Source organism: Rhinolophus hipposideros (genome assembly GCF_964194185.1).
Source record: "Rhinolophus hipposideros genome assembly, chromosome: 9".
NCBI lineage: Eukaryota > Metazoa > Chordata > Mammalia > Chiroptera > Rhinolophidae > Rhinolophus > Rhinolophus hipposideros.
The window spans coordinates 54,913,531-54,939,306 of NC_138055.1; the positions used below are offsets into that span (position 1 = coordinate 54,913,531).

General features: G+C 42.1%; 1 protein-coding gene across 2 annotated transcripts in view; it reads right to left on the reverse strand.

The window, feature by feature from the left end:
• TESPA1 (thymocyte expressed, positive selection associated 1) overlaps nucleotides 1–9,147 on the reverse strand; it is a 32,703-nt gene extending 23,556 nt beyond the window's left edge. Inside the window, exon 1 of one of the 2 annotated variants that reach the window (XM_081060258.1) lies at nucleotides 8,986–9,147. The gene's annotated coding sequence lies outside the window, so the exon portion shown is untranslated. The remainder of the gene's footprint in view (nucleotides 1–8,985) is intronic. The other variant, XM_081060257.1, reaches the window with a different exon arrangement.
• Nucleotides 9,148–25,776: the final 16,629 nt, after the last annotated feature.

Sequence of the window (25,776 nt, forward strand, 5' to 3'; positions counted from 1 at the left end):
TGAAGAACTTTCAGATCTCAAATGCTGAACAGTTTCTCTAAGTTCCCACCACCAGGATGTCATTCTAACTACAGTCATTCGGGATATGATTTGTTTTGTTTCCTGTTTTATATATTAGGGTTCTCATAGGATTTTTCTCTGGGGAAAAAAAAAATCCCACAATAAAAGCAACAAGGAAAGCTTGCCTTGAGCAATTAGCAGTTACCACCTTCAGGATCATCACTTTCTACTTTGTCAGCTTGGGTTTACCCATAGCCATGAGTTAATTCTCTAGTTCATCAATGAATTTATATTTCATTTAGCACTGCCTAATCAACAGCTCTGTATTCTTCCGAAAGGTGAATTCTGATGGCACTAGTCACTTACTCAAAGAGGAAGAAAAAGGGGAGGAATCATTCAATTGTCCAAGTACAGCTTGAAAAAACTGGAGGCTAGTGAACATTCATTAGTTTATATCTGTCCTCTTGCCTCTTTCCCACCTGCCACACTCACGACCCATGACAGTGAGTCAGTGGCAGTGGGACCCTTGCTCTCAGCTGCCTTGTCCCTCTATTTCCTGGAGGTGCCATACACGACTTCGTTGTCAAAGCCACACTTGAAACTCTTGGAGTTTACCCTTACTTACCCTTGGAGGAAGGGAAAATAAAAAGAAAAAAATAAGAAGAGTACCAGTTTCTAGAGACTTCTGTTCCTCAAACTTTAGAAGCAAAATCATTAGTGAGGCATTCAACAATTTAGGCACTGAAGTAGCTATTTTTGAAAAGAACAACCTGAACACAAAACACATTCCTAAGGTAATAAAATTGTTTTGGCTGCCTTGCGATAGATGAAACATAGCCAGTGAAAAACAATACACAATTACTGTTGCTTGTTCTCAATGATTTTACTTCAGGTCCAACCTAAGATACATTTTTCTCCAAGGAGAAAGAGCAGTTTGCACTATAAAACTTGGTTAACCTTGGGCACCTGGCCCTTTGTCCACTGCCTATGCTTTTCAGGAGAAGTTAAATGATTGAATTAAGCTTCTGACATAGGGAAGCCACAAAGAAGGGTAGCAGAGATAACTTGCCATCTGGTCAGAGCCGTTTGAGATGATAAAAAGGGGATGAAACTGCCACTAGAAAGATTTTAGGAGAAGAGTTTAAAAAGCCTTGATTAGAGTTTATTTACCTAGTTCTGGATCTCTAAAATATTTAGATCCAGGTTGGTGTCAGTGAGACCACAGAAGAAAATGTCAAAGGCTGACGTGCCTATTATCTTCAATTCCCAGAGCAAAAGGACTTCACGTAAATCACAAAAACATGTCAGCTCAGAAGAAGAACATTTTTGGTGATTAGGGGTATTTAAAAGTAAGGCAGGAAAGCAGGAAGGCAGGAGGGCAGGAAGAAAGGATGAGAGGAAAAGAGGGAGGGAGAGAGGGAGGAATATTTGACTCCCATACTTTATTCTGCCACTTGCTCATGGTATAACATTGGAAGATTCAATCCCTCTCTCTGGTCTTCGTTTCTTAATGAGGACACTCTAGCCTAGTACAGTGCCAGATTCTCAATAATTGAGATTGCCTTTTTACTTGGGTTTCAGCATCCTCTGTGATATGAATCTATTATACATTCTTCCCACATCTTTGAACATATATTACATTCATATAGGCTAATTTCCCCTCTGCCCACTCCCCAAATGTTTATCTTTCTCTTAACCCTAGGTTTTTCTCATGTTCTTTACCACGTCCCCACCCTCCATCCCCTCAGCCTTCTGCACACTTAACCTGAAAAGATCAGCTCTTAACCGACTTTCTCCATGAAGCCAGGCCTGGCTTCTACAGCCTACAATGGTCACTTTTCACTGAGTTCCTTCCCTGCTTGATTTTCTTCTTCATTGTTTTTATCACTGATGTACTTTATATTTTATTTGTTAATCTAATTTATTATTTACTTTTTTGATTAGAATATAAGCTCCATGAGGACAGAAATTTTTGTCTGGGTTTTTCACTGCTGTGTCCCTAATGTCTAAAACGAAACCTAACTCATCGTAGTTGCTTAATAAATACTTATTCTCTAAATGAATGAATATTTAGTAGGTGACTATTTCCCCTAGGAGCCTAGTGCCTTACAGAGTCATCATAGATATATTTTGGGAGATTAGCTTCAACACTGTAACAATAAACTTATAATTACGTGTTTACAAAGCATGTAAAAATGTTTTGGTTTGGAAGTTGGAAAAAAGATGAATTTGAGAGTTATTCTATAACTTGTTTCTTCTCTAGGTGTTTCTATAATTGTGAACAGAAGTTGTAGTTTCTTAATTATTTCTATTTGCTATTCTGTCCTGTGCACAGAAGTTTTACTTAATGTAAATATCTAAAAAAAAAAAAAAAAAAAAGCCTATGAAAACAGAATCCTCAATGCTTAAGAGTTCCAAAGAAAGGCTTACAGATAAATGGTTATTATAGTAATGACAACAAGAAGGCTAGACAAGTTAAGGACTCTGCCTACTGACAATGACAGCCATTTTCTAAGCAGTGTGGGTGAGAATGGAATATTTTCTTCACTTGAAAAAAGCAACAATGGTCTCAAGTCTGAAATAAAAGAAGCAAGGTATATCTAAGCTAATCTTCTCAATTGTGGCAAAGTGGACATGGGAACAAAGAACTGAATAAGTTAATTTTCAATCTCTGCCACACTTGGGTTGTAGAGATCTGTCCATGGGATGTTATATGGGAACACTATAAGTATAGCAATATTATGAGGCAGGGAGAAATAGAATCATCTGGTTAGTGGTAATAGGAGGAAGTTATGCTGCTGGGAGATAAGACACGGGGTACGCTTTTTGGAAATCTGGAGGAAGCAGCAAGTGATTATCACTCAAGCACATCAGCAGTGAGAGTGTTAGAAAGAATTGAAGGAGGGGTGCATACAGCTGTCAAGATGACACCCTTGAAGGCCTTGGGTCGCCTTGTAATAGTGAGAAGGGCATGGAGATATTTCCTCCAAACAAGTCATACAAGAACATACACCTATATATACAATGAGGTTTGGTGCAGTGAAGAGCACTGACTAGGAATCAGGAGACTTGGCCATTCTTCCAACCTTTGCGTCCAATTAATTGATTCCTGGCAAGTCAGTTAGGTTTTCTGTCCGGGCATTGGTTTATCTTCTAAAACATGAATTGGTGGGACTTGATGTTGTACAAATTTGCCACCACCACCAATGTTTATGAATTTCTTCTATTTGAATAGGAAATATTTGTAGGAATAATACCTATAAAAATGCGTTTGTATCGTTTTCCCCATAAGGATTAAGAAACGGTCCAGTGGCCTCTGGAGTTACTTTCCATTTAGCAAACTCCCTTTCAAATGGATACTGACTTATGGGTTTCCTGGACTTCCAACTTTGACTGACCCCAGAAAATGGTGAGCCTGAGTGAAGGAGGCTAAGAAGGAGCCCAAATGAGTATGATTCAGTCAGGTGTTGCTCACTGACCTCCAGCACTTCTTGAATTTTCTGCTTCTTTGCTTTAGCTTGTACAGTTTCATCCCGCTTCCTCACTACCCAAACAAATTCTATCTACCCTTTGAAGGCCTACGCAAGTCATCTCCTTTCTGTTCCTTACCTCTAGCAACCAGCACACGTGCTTATAACATATTTAACAAAAGATATGTGGCTCTCTTTGCTGTCCATCACTCCTTGTAACCTGTACCCTAAATCCTGTCTCAGGGAACAGCACAGTATCTTGCAACAGAAGGGGCTCAGTAAATGCTGTATCTGCAGAGAAACAAGAATCACACTGGTGCTGAAAAATTATCCTTATCTACTATATATCATAGGACAGGTGCTCCTGACTTTCCACATGGGTCTCAAATCCTAATATATAGGTATATTTTGTATACCTTGTAGTGAAGAGGAAAAAGCTTTGGGGCATAGACATGCCAATCCTTTGTTGATCTAATATAGTGGTTATGTAAGTCTAATTGAATTTATAAGCTTAAACTATCAAATTTTCCTATCTTCAGAAAATATTTCCTAGAGTTTTCCATTCTAAGTTTTCATTCCTTGGTCAAAAGTTCCTTCTGGAATCTGAGTACCACCTTTTTCAATGTGGTTTATATTATAATCTTATATTTAATCTGTCTTCTATGAGGATGGAAATCTAAAGCCTGTGGATGTCTTTTCTCTGACATTCCAACTAACTACTTCCCCAACCCTCCCCCCCAAAAACAACATAAAACTATTGCTACTTGTCTAAATCACTCCAAAGCATTACTTTTTCCTTTTGCTATCATTTCCAGCCCTTTTTCCTTTCCTCTTCCTGACATTTCACTAGAGTTCCACTCCCCAAATATTTCTCCACAATCTTTCAAGTGTTCTGGAATGTGACTACAACCAAATAAAATAGGAGAGAATTATCTCTGTTCTGAGGATGTTATCGTTAAAAATAGAAATTACAACAGATAGGATTGAAGCTAGACAAGAAAAATCACCTCTAGAGTTTTAATATTAGGGAGCTGTCAAGAGCTTTAAAATGAATATCTTTGAACAAAAGTCATCAGCAGAAGCAGTAACTTTAGTGGCAGACCTTTATGGGTATGTTATTATCACTACACTGAGAACATCACATACTTCTTAATCTCTGTTTTCTGAGGAATATAGTCAGAGCTTCACTATATATTAACATAAGCAAGTCAAAGCAATAGGTACTCACAGTAACTCATAATACACCATAAGATGTATTGAGTACCTTATATGTATCCATAAAACCTTCCCGGGAACGACTTCACTTAATCTTGCCAATCACCTTTGAGCTAATTATTGTTATCTGAAGCTCAAAGAGATATGTGACTTGTCCAAGGTCATATATTTACGATCTTGCTGACATTTAAACTCAGGTTGGTTGGGCTTCAGTTGTACAGCCTTTCCACCAATAATAGAATAAGAAAACCCAAGATCACCATCCAGGTGTCAGCCGTAAATGTAATCTGGGATAAAGGAAAGGAGAAGCTATTTTAGTAAATTCTCCTTTTCATATGCTACATAAATTCTCCATTTTACAGTCTAGTATAGAAGAGGCAGCATAAACCAAACGTAATTTATATTTGGCTTTGTGACTAGCTTAGTGAAGGGAAGGTTGCTTTGTTTGGTTATTAGCATGGTTCTCCTTGACTCCAACTAGTGATTATGAAGCAGTGTTGCCTTCCTTAAGCTTACAGAGTGGGTTAGCAGCAAGGGCCCAACTAGGTTTCAGTTGAGAGGAGAAAGTCTGCCCGGAACTTCACATTACCTTTAGATTGTTGTGGCATTCCGAATATTTACCAGCAGTGAGGGGATGGCACAGACCAATCAGAGTTGATGCCAGTCACAACTGTGTAGCTGCGTCCTACAATTGCATGACTAGCGTGGCACTGAGTGTTTGGTGCCAGTCTGGGGAATCTTATGGGAGGGCTGTGATAACAGGCCTGGTCATAGACACTCAGAAGGCTTGGAGCAATAGGTATTGATCATAATTTGGTGTGGACATATTTTAACAACCAGTACGGGCCAACAGAGCTGCTAAATGTCAGCTCTGCTTACAGATATCTCACCATGGGAATATTTTTAAGGGGCTCGGTAAGGGTAACTCTTGAAAAGGAAAACTGTAGAAAGAGCATGAAATAAGAGTAAGCCTTGTTTGGAATCACAGTTCTGTCTACTTACTGTATATGTGTCCTTTGTACAATTACTTATCCCCTCTTAACCTAAGTTTCTTCATACATAAAACAGATAATATAACCAGTTGATGTATATTAAGTCCCTGATGTATAAAGGAGGTGCTTAGTAAATGACAGCTATTATTATTAATCTTCCCCAAGTCTAAACCATTCACTAAAGTTGGATCGTTTTCAGGAGTAAGGAAAGAAGGAAGGAGTGAACAACAGGGTACAGTAGTGTGTGTGAAATCCAGATGGTGAGAGAGGGATGTTGCTGTAAAGTGCAGATGAAAAAGAAGCAATAACTGGGTCCTTCACTGTTACTTAACGTCCAAAGGGATCAGATAGATCATCTAATCCTGGTCACTCATTCTGCAGTTGAGGAAACTGAAAGAGAAAGAAAAAGAGATGAAGATGGAGAGAGAGAGAGAGAGAGAGAGGCTTACCCGAAATCACATAGAACATTAATGGCTATAAATGCGACTCACACTCACAAGTTCTGGGTCCCAGGTGTGTGCTTTCTTCCTCTACATCAGACAGCCTTTCTCCTGCCACTCTTGGTTTCTAAGACCCAGCCCCAGGTTTTTCTTTAACGTTCTTGGCCTCCTCCCAGGAAAATCTATCAGACAGAGACCTCTCTTCTCTTCTGTCTGTATTGTTCCTACACCCCAAGCAGTGCCTGTGAATTGGGACTGAGAGTAAAAACAAGCGTGGGAGGAGAGAAAAAGGAAACGGACTTTCCATGATGGGGCCCATAAGACCTTCCACATCTTGTCCAAACTCACAACCAAGACATACATCCCCACCATTTGTAGAAGGCCATGGGAAACCCCAGGACAGCCAACATTTCTGTTTGTAGATGGGACAAACCCCACCTCAAGCCAGACTGACTGCTCCCCACCCCCATTCTACACACCCCAACTGCAACATCCTTTTACATGGCCTCAGAGATAAGAAATATCTTCCAAATTTTGAAGTTTCTTTTATGTCACTGCAGTTTGTCAGATCTTCAGAACAAAAATTACCCTGAGTATAGCGTTTGAGCATTCTGAGACTTCTATGGTCTAAAGGAGCGTTTCAATCTATTTCAGGGAAAAGGGGGGATGTTAGTTGATCAATAACACCAAAAAAAATGCCACTTCATCAACATAACTTTTTCCCCTTCCTTTTTAATCAACTCTCTCCCAAAATAAGTTTAGCTGAATAAATACTGAAAGAAAACCATCTAAGACCTCTTTTTCTCTCCTTTCATTTCTTCCTTACCTCCACCTCCCTGATGTGGATGAGTTTTATGCAAGACTTGTAAACTACTACAGGAAACATTAAAGTTGTATATTTGGGGAAAAAAAGTCATCCTGTGCTCTCGTTGTCAGGAGACACTACATTTTTTTCATCTGGATGGGCTCTAAAGACATCAAAAATAAGAAACATCAGTTCATCTGACTGGATTACAGATAGCTCAGTCGAAAAATGAGAGAGAATGTGCAGATTTCTTGATCATCAAGTTAGTTCTATGAATTCATATCTTTAATGCTTTATTTCTATTTCTTTGGTAATGAAGATCTTTCTCTCCTGTACTCATTTTCATTCTTCTCTCTTTTTCTTTCACAATATCTGAACCTTCTCTTCTCCCCAAAATCTGTGTTCAAGCCTCTCTGCATTAGGCCTGGATGTAGGCAGGGCACAGAGTACAGTGGGTATCAGAAGACTTACTTTGGTATTGTCCTTTAGGTGGAAAACAGCACAGTTGTCAGTCATCAAGTGGAAGTAAATATCTGATCTTCTTCCCTTACTGTAAACCAGCTTGGACCTTGTGAATCGTGATCTGAGCTGGGCCCATACTTCCTCTCAATTCTCTGTTAGAATATGAATCATAAACCTTGAACTAGAGATGACTGTGTTGGGTCTCTATGGCCACAACATAGTGCTTAGTCACAGGACTTCATCTAACTTTCAGAAGACCAAAGGAGTTATAAGAAAGTGTTCTTAGTAAGGTTGGAAGGAGTTTCTAAATTTCCCGGGGTGCTCGTGGATAAGAAATCATTTGATAGATTTCTTTCTGCCCCCTTTGTTACATATCCAGCTTATCTTTGATAATATGCAGAGACAGATAATAAATCTGGCTTACCCTCTTCTTAATAATAATTCATGTTAGAAGAAAATCACACCAGATCTTTAGCTCTAATCACTCAAGCCTAACAACTGTTAAATCTGAAGCTTGGACACATGAGTTGAAAGCTTCCAACTCCCAACCTCCTATCCTTGGCACTGCCATGTATTGTTTAGAAAGTCCCCTGGTCTCTCTACTGGGCCATTTGTGGTAGATAGAGTCACTAGTACTTCTCTGGGTATCTTTTCCAAATCCTTGTTGTTTTATAAAGCCACTTCTCTGGAGCTCTTTTATCTTGTTCTTGTTCTGCATTGGGGACCTACTTCTTTTCCACCACCCACTGGTGAGCTCAGTAGCCCAGCAGGGGCCTGGGAAAACCCCAGTGGAGTAGATCTTTCCAGTCCTCTACCCTCCCCAAAACTCATGTAGTTGGTGACATGCTCAGCCTGGCTACCACTGCGGCAAGGATGTTGGAGGAGCAAAGAATCCATCCCCCTGCACCCCAGGATTATGTAGGTCATTGAGTGGTCAACATGTCCATCTCTGAGATGTACAGCCTGAAAACCAGCGTTGACAGGTAGTAATCTGTCTTGAGCCTTCCAGTTAATTTGGCCTGAGGTTGTCCAATTGTGTAAATTCTTCATATGTAATCCCAATGTATCTTTCTGTAGTTTATCTCCTCAATGGTTTTGTTCTATGGCTTCTGAAAAAAGAGTTCATACCCACAAAAAGAAAAATTGATTTATGTGAGGTAGTTCCAGTAGTGAGAGTTAAGGACACTAGAACGAGACCTGTAATGACGCTAAGAAACTTTTCTCCTGGAAAACCTTTCAAAGTTAGAATCAGATTGAATTTACAGCAAAAGTCAGTACAGCAGGACAAGAGAGGAGCTTCTCAAGTGAGAAAGGTAAAAAATTTTAAATATTGATTCTGGTCATCAAAGGAACCCATGTTTTGTGACCCCAGAAAGAGTATTTCTCTGGTAATACGAAGGAAATAAGAAAGTAAAGGAACCTCCTTGTTCTGAGAGGCACAATGATGAATTTTTTTAAAGTTGAAGTCAGGGGTGTGGGAGATTTGCTCCTGACTTTTCCCTTTTCTTCACAGCCTGATTTTTCTCTGATCTTTTCCTTTTCTCTCTCAACACTACCCTAAATCAGTATAGCCTTAAAATTGAGGTGGAAGTTGTACTCACCAGTTTGCTGGTAGAGAGCTGAGTTTGAAGTAAAGCAGTTATCAAAGCTGGGCCAGGCCCTTCCCAGGTATCGGGACAGTGAGGACAGTGAGAAAATTTCATATTGCATATTGTACCTTTCTCTCTATCCTCATTAAACTGCTGTTGCAAGCTTGAAAGGGGAAGCGGAAATGAGAAAACACATACACAAATGCATAGTCCCCGCCTCTGACCCCAGCCACATCCTTCACTTTAGCTCAGGAGGCTGAAGAACAAAGTGTCTAAAGTCACGGAGCTCACCACTAGTGAGCCCTTCCCGTCAGAGAGCTGCCTTGGTCTTTCCAAAACAACAGGAGATCTTTTCCTATTAAGGGAAAGGTGCAGCCCATTTAACGATTAGCGATGTACGTATAGGAAAGTCTTCCTTCCATATAACTAGGATCCCACTGCCGCAAATAAAGCTTTCTGTCCCCAGGAAGAGAGGTGTCTAAAACTGATGGTAAAGCTCTCTCTGGAAAATTAACTTACATTTATCCCAGAGAAAATGCTTACAGCCCTATCACACATTTCAGAGGGCTCTAAGCCAAAATGGATCTGTTTTCATAATTCTTTCACACTCCGGTAAATTCCCCAGCAGCTTGTTTTCAAATACTGCATACCATGGTAAGCCACTTTTATTCTGAGTTGACTTTTTAGCACTTCGTTTTATGTTCAAACCTCTTCAAAGGTTTCCTCTTTTTAAAAGCAAATGATTGTTTTCCCAAGGAATTTTTAAACCTGGATTTTTAAAAGTCCATCACACTCCGGAGATGTCTCCAATTTATTGGCTTTCAGTTCCAAGAAGCCTTATTAAACCCCAAAAGGTTTCCCTAATCCTCACTTTTACCCTAACTAGCATTCAGAATAGTTGATCATCCCTCTCCCCACTTCTCCAATATCTGCTAATACTATTTCTTCTTTTTTGGATGTTGCACCATTCCAGCTATCTCCTATCTCTCTTTCCTTAATCTATTCTGTGTCCTTTCCTGTATCATTTATTTACAAATATTTATCACGATATTTTTTGTACAAGATACACCTCTAATATGCTAAATATGACTGCTTTTTATATGTTCATTCTTTTATTTATAGTTTTTTGACTATAATTACAGTTGGATCTCTTTTTACCATGTCCCCAAATTCCATTTCTAGTTGCGAATAGGACTTCATTAGACAGCCATAGTATAGCTACAGTATGGTGGAAAGAAACCTAAACAAAATTCTTGCTCAGCAAATTAAGTTCTCCAAACATTGTTTTCTTCAAGGATAAGATGAGTAAAATCATAATTCTCTTTAATACACACACAAACACAAATATAGCACATTCATTTATATGTACAGATGAAAACGTCCAACATATTTCCAAGTATATAGTATATATATGTGTGTGTGTGTATATGTGTATATATATAATATATATGTGTATATATATGTATATATACACATATGTTTTACATATATATATATTTTTTTTGAGAATTACCTCAAAGTCAATAAGTGAAAAACCAAATCTAGCTCTCCATGGGTCTCTTTATTGCTATTCTTTTCTGTACACATTAACTGCAAAAACTAAGCTAATGGAACACTTAAAATTCTTTTTAACCCTAAGTTTCTGAAATTTAGTACTTTCCTTAACAGCTCTTTTCAATGTGTTGGGGACAGGGAGAGCACCACCTCCAGAGGACGTTTGTACACATGTGAGGACATTTTCATTTTTTTTTTTTTTATTTTTTTTTTTTATTAATTAATTTATTTATTAGTTTCAGGTGTACAAAACAAGGTAATACTTAGACGTTCATCATTTATATCCCTCATACTGTGAACCCCCCTCCCCCCATCCACTATCCCTCCGACCTCACACTGAACCATCACATTATATATATAAAATTATAGTTGGCATTCATTAATGTTTAGCTTCTGATGTACAATGCCATGATCAGGTATCCACAGTATCCCTGAGGTGGTCTCCCAAATAGGACGCATGTCCATCGGATACCCAACAAAATCTTTACAACATTATAGAATACCTTCCCCAAATTAATTTTCAAAAGAAAAACCCTGAGGCCATCTTGTGGTTACCAGCTGCTTCCAAATCCCTTCACCTTTCCCCTTATCCCCAACCCCCTCCCACACACCCATCTAACCACTCTCGGTTTTTTCTCTGCGTCCCCAAAACTGACTCTGATTAGTTCATTCACATAGTCTTTTCTTTAGATTCCATATATAAGTGAGATCATATGGTACTTGTCTTTCTCTTTCTGACTTATTTCACTTAACATAATGTTCTCTAGATCCATCCATGTTGCTGCAAATGATAAGATTTCTTTCTTCTTTATGGCTGCGTAATACTCCATTGTATAAATGTACCACAGCTTCTTAATCCAGTCATCGACCGATGGGCATTTCGGTTGTTTCCATATCTTGGCTATTGTGTAAAGTGCTGCAATAAACATAGGAGTGCATACAGATTTTTGAATTGGAGTTTTGGATTTCTCCGGGTAGATGCCTAGGAGTGGAATTACTGGATCATAGGGTAGTTCCATTTTCAGATTCCTGAGATACCTCCATACTGTTTTCCATAGTGGCTGCGACATTTTCATTTTAGAGCAAGAGAAAGCTGCTGCTGCTACTTAGTGCCTGAGGACCAGAGAAGCTGAATGTGTTTGAAGGCACAGGCCTGTTCAGCATAAGGAATGATTGTCTCAGCCAAAATATCAGCATATTAATGAACACTGGTAGGTTCATTTCTAGGAGCGTAGGTAGGCTTCAGAGTCAGGCTTTGGCACTAGGTGGCTTTGTAGTCCTGGACACATTAATGAACATATCCAGGCCTCAACTTCCTTATCTGAAAAATGGGAATAATCTACCTAAAGGAGGGGTTGAAAGCTATAGAATAAAAGAATGTAGAGTTTTTAGTCCAGGGTATAACTCATGAAAAATGCTCAACACATTATAGCCATTTTTTTAAGGCTCTTTAATACAACGCTTTCAATTTTTTTCCAGCACGCTATATATATCTATATCTATCAAAATGACCTTATTCATTAAAGATGCCATTTCACAAGAAAATTTCTAGAGATTTTTTTGGTTAATTTTAAAAAGTGCTATTTTGATTTATTTTTCAAAAAAAAATGTTTTCTTCTTTATAAGCAGTGCTGAAAGTCAGAGGTGAATGCTATGTGATTCCTAGGAGAAGGAAGTCCAGGGTATTCGTCTCTGTTTGCTTTTTTCCTCAACTTTAGAGTTTCTCTCATTCATTCTCTCTCTCTCCGCCCCTCCCACCCCATACTTCTTCCATCCTTTGAAAACATTAAGTGTCTCTATATCATTGACATTGTGCGGTTCTCTGATCATATATTTCACATGCATCCTGAAAACAACCAACTGCTCTTTTTGTGCAAATGCAATTCAGGATTTCAGAAGGTTTTTATGACATTTTGTTCATTTTTACCCCCTGGTTAAAAATTAAAACCCTTATACTAAATGAGATGATGAGTTAGATCTCTACTGCTTATATGATTCAACAATTTATTGCCTCATCACATGGCCAGTTTGACATTCTAGGGTGCCCTCCCTCAGGCTTTATGGAATTTAGTAAAACACTGACTTGAGAGTGAAAGAACTTTAACATTTACTATATGATAGCTACTTAATTTTACTCAGTATCAGTTTCCTCGTCTGACAAATAGAGAAATATTTTCTGAGATTCTCTTGCCTCTAGAAATCTATAACATGTACACACACTATTTTCCCTTCTCTCATGTGACTGGTTTATTATGGAAAATGAAAATATTAAGTGACAGATCTTTGGTAAGCAATCATTATAAAGGTAATAATGAATGCATTAGAAAAAACTCCTGTCCATGCAAAGCCAAGCAAAAATTGCTTTTGAATGATATTGTCCTTCAGACATGGAACATGATAACACTGATAAGAACATTTTCTGAACATGGGTGTGTCCATCAAACAGATGAGCTGGAGTTGGGCATAAGTTCTGAAGCTGCAGATGTGAGAGCTCAGCTGGCAGGTTGCCCAGCCAAACCTGGGGCAGAGCCAGGACAGCTACCCAGAGTGGCTGTCCCACGACACAGAAGCTGCTGCTCACGGCCTCTGCTCTGGGCCCAGCAGCTGGGCCCCTCTGCTCAGGGCCAGGTGCACGTGATCTGCTTCCATTTCAGTTCTCAGCTTTCTCCTCTCACAGACCCCGGGGTTTGCAAACACCCAGTTTTCACTGAGCCTGTTCCTTCAAATTCTTGATCGGAAAGTTTGAGTGATTTTCCTTTGTGTTCCAAAGGCTCAAAAGTGGGGAGAGAGATTGGATAGAATCCTAGCGGAGAATTCGGTGGTGGTTTAAATAATCAAAGGTTTTCTGAACTTTCTCCAGACAGAAAAGGGGCCTGCAATGACATGTCTTGTTCTTCTCTCCACATCTATGTTCTGAAAATAGAGGATTCCAAGAAGTGGGATTTGCTAACTTTTCTAACCCATTCTCCTGACTCACTCAACTTAATTGTAGGAAAGTTCTGTCTTCTGTTTTGCTATATCTTCCCTATTTGTAAGTCCAGCAGAACTGAAGAGCAGTCTGTCACAGGCCTCTGTAGGGGATACTCCTTTAGAGATCTGAAATTATAATGCTATTCAGGTTGTATTTTATTGTGTATGTTCTAAGTGCCAGAAATAAGGTAGACCCAGGGGATAGACAGAAAAATGCTACCCCTTAGAGGGCTTGCTCTTTAGTGTGACTAAATAGTTTGGGGAAATGCATAGTTAGAAAAAAGACAAACCTGATTCTTTAAGGCACAACTTCTTGAAGCTTTTAGTTAGCTGCTATGAGTTGTGACTCTTTGAGGAGAGAATTTGTATTTCTTAAATTTATTTACTTATTTAGAGAGGCTGACCAAAGAAATTTGTTTTGGGAAAGTTGTCCTCTGCTACAGCCACTTCAGTTCTGTCTTCTCCAGATTAAATAATGATGTTTATGTCTTTCATCATACTCAGATGGTTTGAACACAGTATTGTTTGACTGCCTGGTGAGCCTGCGTTGTATCTTCTGTGAAGCCCGTTTCATTTAGAAGCACAGGACCTCTCTGGGGCCTCACGTGTGATTCACACAGTTAGTGCTCAGTGTTTTATATGACCATCAAGGGGGACAGAGCTGGGGCTCATAGGGTGTACGTATAAGTACGATGGAAGAGAAGAGATCTGGGAATTTAGTAGGATGGGAATCAGCGGCCTTTTGGGGCTAGGACGACATAATGAACTTGATCTAGGACAACCTCATGGACTTGAGAAACAAGAAATGTGGAATACTTCTGAGCGTAGGCTCCTTATCGCTAAGAAAAGAAGCTTCACGTAGGGTTCCTCTTTATACCAGGTACCTGGTACAAAGTAAACTCTCATAGCAATGCTATTAGGTTGGTGTGAAAGTAATTGCGGTTTAAAAGGTTAAAAACAATTGCAAAAAGCTCAATTACTTTTGCACCAACCTAATATGATTGGTGGTGGGAAAAAAAGAGGGAGATGACAGAAGAGTAATAAAAATTTTTGAGTGAAAGAGAATTTAAAGTGGGTTGAATCTTGGAGAAATTATAGAGCAAGTGCCAGAGGATTACTGACTTCATGGATTTGGGGAACATTTAAAATTGGAGTCTTGAGGTCTGGCATTCTACAGCTTTAAAAAGGATAGGCATTAACAGTTACAACAGCAGGTAGAATTTTAAGGTTGCTGTACATTGGAATAAGGGGAAAACGTAGGAGGAGTGTGTAGGGTTTAGAGGCAGAACATGAGAACTTGGGTTACAGTGAGAAAGGGACAGGAGGCAACAGATTAGAGGAAGGGGTGGCTCTTTTCTAAGCCTACTGCCTTCTCCCTTCTCTACAAAAGGGAAGCCCTCAAGCTCTGAGGCCATTTCACCAAAGTTAGACTGCGTCCCCCAGCCACAGTGGAGTAGAGACCCTGGTGGACAGAGTGCACACAGGGGTGGGAGAGGGTGTGGGCCAGAACTCAGGGATGGACTCTAGAACAACAAACCAGGATTTCTGGAAAGACGTTAAAATGTTTCACCAGTGTTGTGTCAGTTCAGAGGAAGTGGGATAACTGTCACCTTCTGATCAGAGGGAGCGCTGCAGGAGGGGGAAATGGTATATGTGTCAAGCCCAGCGTTTGCTATGCATAGGAATCCCAGCTCCAAGGAGAGTTCTCTTTGTTAGGTTTAGAGGAAAAGAAGGAGGACGAGGTAGAGGAGAAGGAAAAAGAGAGACTGAACTAAAGAGAAGCACAGAGAGAGAAGCTGAAAGGAAGTGATTCACATACAAGAGAAAGTGAAACTGAAGCGTAACCACCCAAACTGTGAAAGGCAAATTGGGCCTACCTCAGGGGAGAAAGCATCTCATCTTTTGCAGGCAGCTGCCCTGCCATGACCATCCTCCCCCTTCTTCACCGAGGGAACACCTCCCTCCTCTGGAGTCCCCTCCCGGCCTTACCTACTTGGACTAGCAGCTTGTCAGGCCTACCTTAGAAAGTAAGAGTAAATGAGAGGGTGGATATGAATGAGATCTATGTGTTCTACAATTATATACCATCATTTTTGTTATACTCATGATGAACCTTTTTCCTCTGAACTTCCTTCAGTAAAGGAGTGAGGAGTCAAAAAACCTTTAGGCCTTGCCCCATGTCTTCCCTGGATTTCAGGTTCCTTACCTATAAAATGATGAAATGAAAATAAATGATCTTTAAAGTTCTTCCAGTATAGTATTTTATGTTTCTGATAATACTAGCTACCATTTATTGAGTAAATACCCTGTAAAAACAATTAATATATCTTCACGCTAGTCCTCAAAACAATCTGTGAAGTGAATATTAATATCGTAATCCATAGATGAATGAGACTTTGGGCAGAATCTGTGTGTCCTGACTTTTCCCATTCTGCAAACCGCTACACTCATAGATGCTCTTCAAACGAATGTACTCCTAAAAGCCACCAGGTGGCAGGCTACGCCCATTGTCTGAATTCTGCTTGTTCTCAGGTGGACTCTGAGACTACTCCACAGCTCAGAAGGTTGTCGTAACCCAAACTGATGAGCTAACCCAGGAGATTGGATGCATTTACGGGATAAGTAGGTAAATGAGAGTTTCTTCCTTAGATTGAATAATTTTTATTAAGCATGTCCAGGGTTGAATAGGATTTCAAAAGGTTAAGGAGTGAAAAGGAAACTGCCCTCGCAGGGGAGACCTGAGTGAGCACAAATACCGAGGTGGAAAATAGAGGGTATTTTGGATGTGTGGGAAAAATCAAGTAGCTCAATGTGGCTATAAATGTGAGTTCTGTAATAAAGAATGAGTAGAACATGAGATTGTTAACATAGTTTGACGTTAAATCTAAGAAATTCTTGAATGTCATATTTCAGGGTTTGAACTTTGTTTTATTTTGTAAATTCTTCTTTTGAAATAATTCCAAATTTATGGAAGAATTGTAAGAAGCATCAAGAGAACTCTGTTACACCTGTGTGGGGACAGAGCCAGGAGTGCAGTTTCCAGGCTCTCAGCCTCACGTGGAAAAGTGCTGGCTCAAGTAGTAAATGGCCATCAGCTGTGGCTAGTTGGCCGTCAGCTGTAACCAGTGAGCCATTGGCCCCTTATATAACTGCCGTGGCTACGCTAGCAAAAATGGGGGGCCAGCAAGAAGATGGTGGCTGGCAAGTGCGGAGTGTGGTTTGCGGATCGTGTGGCTCCTGCTTCCTGCGTCTCCAACCCAGCCTCCAGTGAGACTACAGTGGTGTGACTCCCCGACCTATGGCTCCGTGGGTGTTCCTTTTTGGCCTCACCATGTCCTGCGTTCTTATGTGGGAAGCAGGACCAGGGACCTCGCATGACACCCTGCATGACAAATGGTGCAGCGAGCAAGGTCTCCCGCATGACAACCTGTCACTCTGACTTACAATTGTTAATATGTTGATTTCTCACACTGTTGTTTTTTTTTTTGAACCTTTGGGACCAGTTTGCAGATCTTATGCCCCTTTATTTAAAAACAAGGACAAATGATTTTTCACACCGTACAATGATCAAAATCGGCAAATTTAGCGTTGCTGCAGTACTGTTTCATCTATAGACCTGTCACGCAGGGTCTCCTGCGGGGTGTCCGGCGGGGTCTCAGCTCCCGCTCCCCACATAAGAACGCAGGATGTGGTGAGGCCAAAGAACACCCATGGAGCCATAAGTAAGGGAGTCATATCACTATATTCTCACTGGCAGCATCCGCCTCTCTGCGCTTGCTAGCTCAGCCACCATCCTCTTGCTAGCCCCCATTCTCTGCTAGCGCAGCCACAGCAGTTATATTAGTGGCCAATGGTTCACTGGTTACAGCTGAAAGCCAGCTCGTCACAGCTGATGGCCATCCAATCACAGTTGATGGCCATTTACTACCTGAGCCAGTACCTTTCTATGTGAGGCTGAGAGCCTGGGAACTGCTTTCTGGGGCTTTGTCCCCACAAAACCTTATTCAAATTTCATTGTTTTCCCCACAACGTGCAGGATGAGACACTGCACATAGATTTCATGTCTCTTGCCTGCTTTAATCTGGAACTGTTTCTCAGCTTGCCATTGTTTTCATGACACTGATGTTTCTGAAGAGCATAGTCCTTCTGTTCTGTAACATGTCCCTCAATTTGGTTTGTTTGCAGTTCTGTGTGATTAAGTTTGGGTTAGGCGATGTGTCCTTCTCAGTGCATCACACCAAGGAGGACTCGGTGTCAGTTTTCCCATTATTGGTAACACAGTCATCTTCTCCTTTTGTTCTGTGTTGTTTCTTACTGTTATCACTTTCCTTTTTTTTTTTTTTTTAAGATTTTATTGGGGAAGGGGAACAGGACTTTATTTTTTATTGGGGAACAGTGTGTACTTTCAGGCCTTTTTTCCAAGTCAAATTGTTGTCCTTTCAGTCTTAGTTGTGGAGGGCTCAGCTCAGCTCCAGGTTCAGTTGCCGTTTTCTAGTTGCAGGGGGCACAGCCCACCATCCCTTGCGGGAGTCGAATTGGCAACCTTGTGGTTGAAAGGATGCATGTCAACTAACTGAGCCATTCGGGAGCTCATCGGCAGCTCAGCTCAAGGTGCCGTGTTCAATCTTAGTTGCAGGGGGCAGAGCCCAGCATCCCTTGCGGGACTTGAGGAATTGAACCAGCAACCTTGTGGTTGAGAGCCCACTGGCCCATGTGGGAATCGAACTGGCAGCCTTCGGAGTTAGGAGCATGGAGCTCTAACCGCCTGGGCCACCGGGCCAGCCCCTCACTTTCCTTTTTAATTAACAAGTGCTTTTTAAATATTTTGAAAGTATGTACATATTCCACTCCTTATCAAATTTTTAATTTTCCCCTACTAGTTTTAGTATTTTATTTTCTTAATGGTGGAGAGTAAAAAAGATATCAAAACTATATTGAGTAGGGTAGAAAACTATATTTCTAAACAGACATGTCCCGACCGGCAGGACAATGCAACGTGGGACGAGGGGAAGAAACCTGTTGAGGGTGAAAAAAAGGGGAGACAGGAGACGCGAAGAATGGAGGCAAGACAGGGATCTGATCAAGCCTCAAAATTTTATTACGATGGCGGGTTATATATATAGCTATGTCAGATGGGGGTGGGATATGCTATGTCATAGGGTGGCGAGGTACTTGTCGCGGGCTGATAGGCTAGGACAGGGCGATGCCATATGAGGTACAAGGAAATGGGCAGGCTCTGGGTTTGGCGCGCGCGGGCTCTGGGTTTGGCGCGCGCGGGCTTTGGGCTTTGTGACCAGGAAGTTCTGCCTAGGCAAGGCCTGGGGATTTCTATGGCTTCCGACATCTCCTCCCTTTTTGTTTGTTTTAAGGAGGTGGGCCTTGACCGAGTGAGGGAACAGAGGCCTGGTTCCTCCAACGAGCAGAGCTCGTTATTGGATGGTTTTGGGTATCTTTTGTGGAGGAGAGGTAGAGATTTTTTGATACCAACCTCTATGCAAACCAGGTATGTTCTCAGGAAAGTTAAAGGGAGCCGACCGTTGTGAGTCGAGCCCTTTCCTTGCAAATGCTTTGCTTTGCACTCACCTCGGTGCCCATACCCCTCCCCAACTCGTGGGGGGAGTAGACATACCCTTAGTATTATGTCGTCCCCGTGGGGAGGAAGCCAAGATAGCCTTCTTCGAGGCCGTCCCCTGTTGCTAGCCGCTGATAATGGATTTGGATTGGTTTGGCCAAAACAGCATCGATTTGGTTTTTAATGAGGTCAGTAATGCGCCTAAAAGCCCATGGCCCGAAGGCTATTAAGAGAAGGATGCATAGGAGGGGGCCAAGGGTGGGGAGCAGGTAGGGGAGAAGTCCGTTGAGACCCGTCCAGAGTGGGTTTTCGAAGAGTTCTTTGCGTCTTTTTACTAGGTCCTCTTGTAGTTTTTTGATCTTGTCTCGGACGATCCCAGACTTGTTAGCATAGAAGCAGCAGCGTTCCTGTAAAGCTAAGCAGATACCTCCCTGTTCTGCAGTGAGAAGATCTAGGCCTCGACGGTTTTGTAAGACTACTTCAGCTAAAGAGTCAATCTGATCTTGGAGATCATTGATGGTCCCAGAAAGTGTTTGGACATCATCTATCAGCTGGCGTGATAGTTTATTGTAGGACTGGACTGCAACACCTACTCCCGCGGTACCCGAGGCTATTCCAGCAGTAATTCCTAGCCCTACGAGTAAGGGAATGGCTGTAATAGCACGCTTGTGGCGCCCGGTGGCAAATTCTAGGCTGGGGAGAGGGACAGGTGTGTCTCCTGGGATAATAGAGATATCAGGGAGGAGACTAGCTGAGACACAAAGTCCAGTCCAGTTGGTGGGTAACGTGGTGTAAGCGAGGCTGTTCCCACATATGAAAACTTGTCCAGGGCTAGAACACAAGGTTCCGTTAACTTGAATGATGTCAGAACAGTTAGTAAAAGTGACAAACCCTAGATCTACATCAAAAGTGTTGTTTTGAAATCGTCCCTGATAGCAGGGGGAGGTATTAAATCCTACAGGTTGAACTCTAAGAGGAAGGGAGAGACGGGAACAGTTAGAGATTTGTGTGTTTACTGTGATATTGGAGGGGATTGCAGTAGGTATGGGAGTTCCCATAGTCATGCAAAGCCAGCAGTCCTGGGCAAGAGAAGGGTTGGAATGATTTAAGGCCCAGAAGGTGGATTCGAGAATGTTGTTGGTTTGTGTGTCTAAATCCATATCCCGGGATTTTGGGAGAGCCAAGGGGTGGTAAGTTAAAGGGGGGAATAGGTGGTGGAGTATTTTTTGAATGTGCTCAGTAACAAGAGTCTCTTTTAATATGTCATTTGGCCCTCCGCCATCTGAAATGTGGACAGGCATTTTAGTTGGCCAACAGACTTTATTTCCAATTGTACCACTGCAGCCCGCCTGACTATATTTGTTATTGTCAGAGAGGGAGGTGGAGTCCCAATCGCCTCCGAATGTGGCGGACCTACGTCTCAATAACATGGCTGTGAGATAAGTTTGGTTGTCTGAGCCAGTACAAATTTGGGTGGTTGTGTAGCAGGAAGAATGCATTTGATCAAAATAGCTGCATTCGCTGGGGCAGGGCGGTGGTAGCGGAGCCTCTTGGAGGTAGGCGGCGCCACGCCTTGAGACCAGCGTTCTGAATTTGAGCTAACAGCCCCGGGGGAAAAGTTGCCTGGATTTCATTGGTATGATAGGGTTTTTCTCCTAGTAATTTATCCCGAGTCCATGATCTTGTTGTTCTATTTTCACTATTGCGCTGTGCTATCTCTCGGCAGTTTTCTTTAAACTCTGTGTGCCAGAGGACGTGGTCCCCCCCAGAAAGGGTGGCACGAGCTAATTTAAACCAATCATTGGGTGTGAGCCAACGGTCACTGAGACCTTCAAGAATTGCCAAGGTGTAGGGCGCTGTCGGGCCATAAGAGCTTACTGCACCTTTTAAATCTTTAATATGTTTGATGCCTAGCCGGTGATATTTTTGGCCAGTGGGATCATTGGAGTTGGGAGTGTTATCTTCTGGGTCTTCTGTGTCAGAGGCCTCATCGGCCGAGGGGGGATTATGAGAGTCGGGGGGTTCATTGTCAGTCTCTTCCATTGTATCCTCTTGAGAGGGTGGGCCACGGTTTTGGCTGCGGGTAACTGGAAAGGTCATTAGGGTCTTTTTATTAAGTATTGGGCCTTTTTGAGGTTTTTTAGGGTTTTGGTTAGGCATTAAGGTTTTAAGTTCTTTTTCAAGGGCATGCAGCTCCTTTAGGAGTTGCATATGTTCGCGTTTTTGTTGGAGTGTCTCTCTAAGAGAAGAAATTTCTTGGGTTAAAGATATTTTTGCCTGCCTAATGGGATCGGTTAAGGATGGGGTGTTTTGAACTAGGGTGTCTTGAGGGAATAGGGGTGGGTTTGGGTTTAAGACTGGGTTATAGAATGTTGGGAGTTCCTGAGGGGGGACATAAGGGGGAGGGGTATGTATTTTTTGTGAAGGGGCGCGCAAGGTTGGCGCGGCGAGGCCCCAGGGATCTTCTTTTTTATTATAGCGGGCAGCTTGTTCCTCTAAATCTATCTGGTCTCTTGGGGAGAGCTGGTCCTGATTATTAAAGGCCAAAAGGGAAGGGTAGATTTTAGGGGGGTCTTTTAATGGGTGATTCTCTAAGGCAGAGGCTTCCTGATTATCAGCTTGTTTTTTAGGTTCCTCTGGCATGTCTATTGAAACAGATTGGCAGACAGAAGGGGGGCGGGAACTCTCTTTTAGGACTGTTTCCCCTGTCTGTAAGATCTCTCTAACATCTGGGTCTGAGGAATGTATTTTTAGGATATCATTAATCAGATTCCAATATGAGAATGCCGATACAGGGACCTTGTTGGGTCCAAAAACCCGATAGTAATCATTAAAACAGTCTCCAACTCTCTTCCAATATTTTTGATCAATCGTTCCTTCTTGGGGGAACCAGGGGCAGATATCAGAGACAAAACTGAAAAACTCACGTAAATCTTTTTTTCTAGCCTTAACTCTCCGCATCTTGAGAGATTCCTTAATACCCTTAAGGAAGAGTTCATGTGAACTCAACTCCTGTCCCATGTCAATCACCTACTCACCAATCTCTCGTCCTTCGCTGGGCGGCTACTCCAACGTCGGGCAAACTTGGAGTCTTTTCTTACGGGTGAATACCTCGTGAACTCCAAACGAGCCTTTTTACTGCCGAGGGGGCTGTCGAGTCTTGTCCCTTACGGGCTCGAAACAAGCCACACTCGCGCCGGGGAGGCCCTCGAGTCTTGTCCCACGAGTGAAAACTGCGTGGGCTCGAAAGAAGCCAGCCCGTGGAGGCTCAGGGAGGGGGGGGGGCCGCGGCGGTTTCCAGAGTAGGTGTCCTCATAGAATCTTCGTACCTCGGGCCCCACGTTGGGCGCCAAAATGTCCCGACCGGCAGGACAATGCAACGTGGGACGAGGGGAAGAAACCTGTTGAGGGTGAAAAAAAGGGGAGACAGGAGACGCGAAGAATGGAGGCAAGACAGGGATCTGATCAAGCCTCAAAATTTTATTACGATGGCGGGTTATATATATAGCTATGTCAGATGGGGGTGGGATATGCTATGTCATAGGGTGGCGAGGTACTTGTCGCGGGCTGATAGGCTAGGACAGGGCGATGCCATATGAGGTACAAGGAAATGGGCAGGCTCTGGGTTTGGCGCGCGCGGGCTCTGGGTTTGGCGCGCGCGGGCTTTGGGCTTTGTGACCAGGAAGTTCTGCCTAGGCAAGGCCTGGGGATTTCTATGGCTTCCGACACAGACATGTTTAGAAATATCACTCTGGAAAGTGTGTGTGTGTGTGTGTGTGTGTGTGTGTGTGTGTATCTTCTGCCTGGAATTCTGGTACTGGAGTCCTAAATTGCTTTGGGAAATATTTTACCCTTCAGTCTAGCACATAACAATCTTGGTGGATTGGAGGGCAAAAAAGACACCCTTTTCCCAGGCCAATGCAACCTGGTCTCAGAGCACGCACCCTGATTATATTTGCCCCCTTGGGCAGGCACCCTTGTGCAAGGCACAATCAGTGCCACCCCAAATACAGGGACCTACAGCTCTGGATTGGATTTGGGGAACATTAGAATTTGGGAGGGAACAAACATGTATTAAGCTCTCACTACCTACCTACCTACCTCTCTTCTTGGTGTTCTTCGTCTCACTGAAATCTCACAGCAACCCTTCAAGGCAGGTATTAGTATTCCCAATGCACAGATGAGGAAAATGAGATCCAGCAGTCTCAGTAGGAGGCCAAGTTTCCATCCCTAATCTGTCTGTTTCTGAAAACTGTATCATATCTGCTGCTTTATAATTTCAAATTCATTGCGGTGACAATACTCAGAGACATCCTTGTCATTGCCTCAGTAACTGATATAACCAGATTCTTAATATATATTTTCCTCTCATTCTCGCGACAACTTTGTTGGAAATATAAAGCAGACATCATTTGTCTCGTTTTATAGATGAAGATATTGCTCGTACAACTAGTGGCAAAACCAAGCTTTTGGACTTTCCATCAGAAACTCTTTTTAATTAGAGCATGTGTGCTCCTCTAAGGAGGTAGGGGAGGATTTTGGAGAGTGAGGGAGAAGCCATAAGGAATAAGGTGATAAGGATCGAAGAGGGGAGGGGGAAGGGAGGGAGCCTGTGAAATCAAAGCGCTTCTTCTGGGTCCCTGGAAATGGCTGTGGAGCTGCCCAGTGGTGCCCACAGGCTTCAGAATGCAGGGCACATCTCTGCCCTTTTTGGCTCCTTTTGTCAGGGACTCTAGAGAAGCCCCACTCGTGGGTGCAGGGCAGATGCTGAGCAGCTGATCAAGCAGGCGGAGAGGACATCTCCTCCAGCCAACTTGGTTTTCCAGAGGCCCTGTGAGCATAGCCTCCTGCTCTTCCTCCTTTGGGAGGAGAAAGCTGGCTTCCCTCCCCTCTTATTCCCAGTGGCTCTCAAGACCCCAGAAGGAGGTCTTTGCTTGGGCAAAAGAGGGCTGCAGGAGTAACAAAACATCAAAGTACAAAAGAAAAGGAAGAACCAGGCTTCTTCTCTGTGTCTTTCTTGTAAGACAAGAGGCCACTAAGATAGGACGAGAGCAATTTTGCAGGCCCTTGCAGGGAGGGCAAAATTTAAAAGCCACAGGGAACGTTGACTCTGAGAGTAAAGAAAAAGATCCCCAATTAATAGCTACATGTCTTCTCGCTCCCCAAAATAACAGGCTGAAATGTGAGGGGGACTGGTTTAGGCTTGAAATAAAGATTTCTGTGGATCTTTGAAGTCGTATGTCACTCCATGGGGTGGATAAACCTCACAGATCCATCTTGGACAGAGGGAAGGGATACCTAAAGGGACAGTGTGTTTCACAGGGAGATAGTGATTAAGAGATGGGCTGTGGGGATTTTAATCTCTGCTCTGTCATTAAACAGTTATTTGAGTTTGGACAAACTATGTAGCCTTGCAGCCTTAGTCTTCTCACATAACATCTCACATAACACATAACACTAGTGCCCATCTCCTCACAGTGTTACTGTGGGAGAGTAGGTATGTAAAGCTTAGTATGTCACCTAATACATAGTGAGTGAAGAATTTAGCTATTATTATCATGCTTCTTACTTACAATGAAAAGAACATTAAGGTGAGGGTGCGAAAAATGGGTTTTTATTTCTGTTTCTTTCATACCCAGTTCTTATCCTGGTAAATGGTATCTTTTTCTTTCCGCTATATGCTCTCTGTGCAGAAAGGCAATTATTGTGTGAGATCTGAGTTCTATTTCCAGTTGTGATACTAACTCACATTTTGAGCTAATGCATATATGTCACTACTCTGAGCCCCACATGTAGATGGAGAAAGATAATACCTATTTTGGATTGCTGGTTATTAACATAGTGCTTAGAGAGTTTCTGTGAGTGAGTGCAGAGATTGTGAAACCGAAGAATGGAAACACGGACCAAGGAGAGGCAAGGAGTTGTAAAAGTGAATAGTTTATTGAAAGCAAAGGGTCAGAGCTCCCAAGAGGGAGGGGATCCTGAATGGGGTGTCCCCAGACTGAGGCAAAAGCTCTTACTTTTATACCTTCCCTTGTCTGTTTGGGGAAGGGGAGCTGGCGCCTTTTAATGGAATTTGTCTATTAGGTTTGTTCTGTTTGCCCATCCTGAAGGGATTAGCAAAATAACCCATTTCTGTCTATCAGATCTGTTCTGTTTGTCGGGCCAAAAGGGATTTATCAGATAATTTATTAGACAAGGCATTATTACATTTTGTCCTGGAGTGAAGGAGTTATCTCAGAATCTGGAGTTTTAGGATACGGCTGTCTTATGTTTATTTTACCAGGGACCTTCTTGTCTGCCTAACAACATGCTAACTAACCTGTCTCAGAGTCAGATAGGCCTAGATTTGAATTATACTTCCCATATGTACTAGCTGTGTGACTGCAGACATCATATATACCATCTCTGAGCCTCAGTTTCCTCAATTATTAGTTAGGGATTATAATAAGCACATTATTGAGGTATTTATAAGGGTTTTTTAAAACAATGAAGTATAAGCTACTTAACACAGAGTCCAGAACAGAGTAAGCACTCTGGAAGTAAAATTAGTAGCTGGTAGCTTTTTGGTATAAATGAAATCACCTAAGAAGTATCCTTTTAATCACATTTCTTTGCCTATGACAAAAAGGAGACAATGAATGTGCAAATTTAAAAACCTTATTCTGCTTTCCCCATTTAGACAGACGCACTGAAAAAGTATCTAA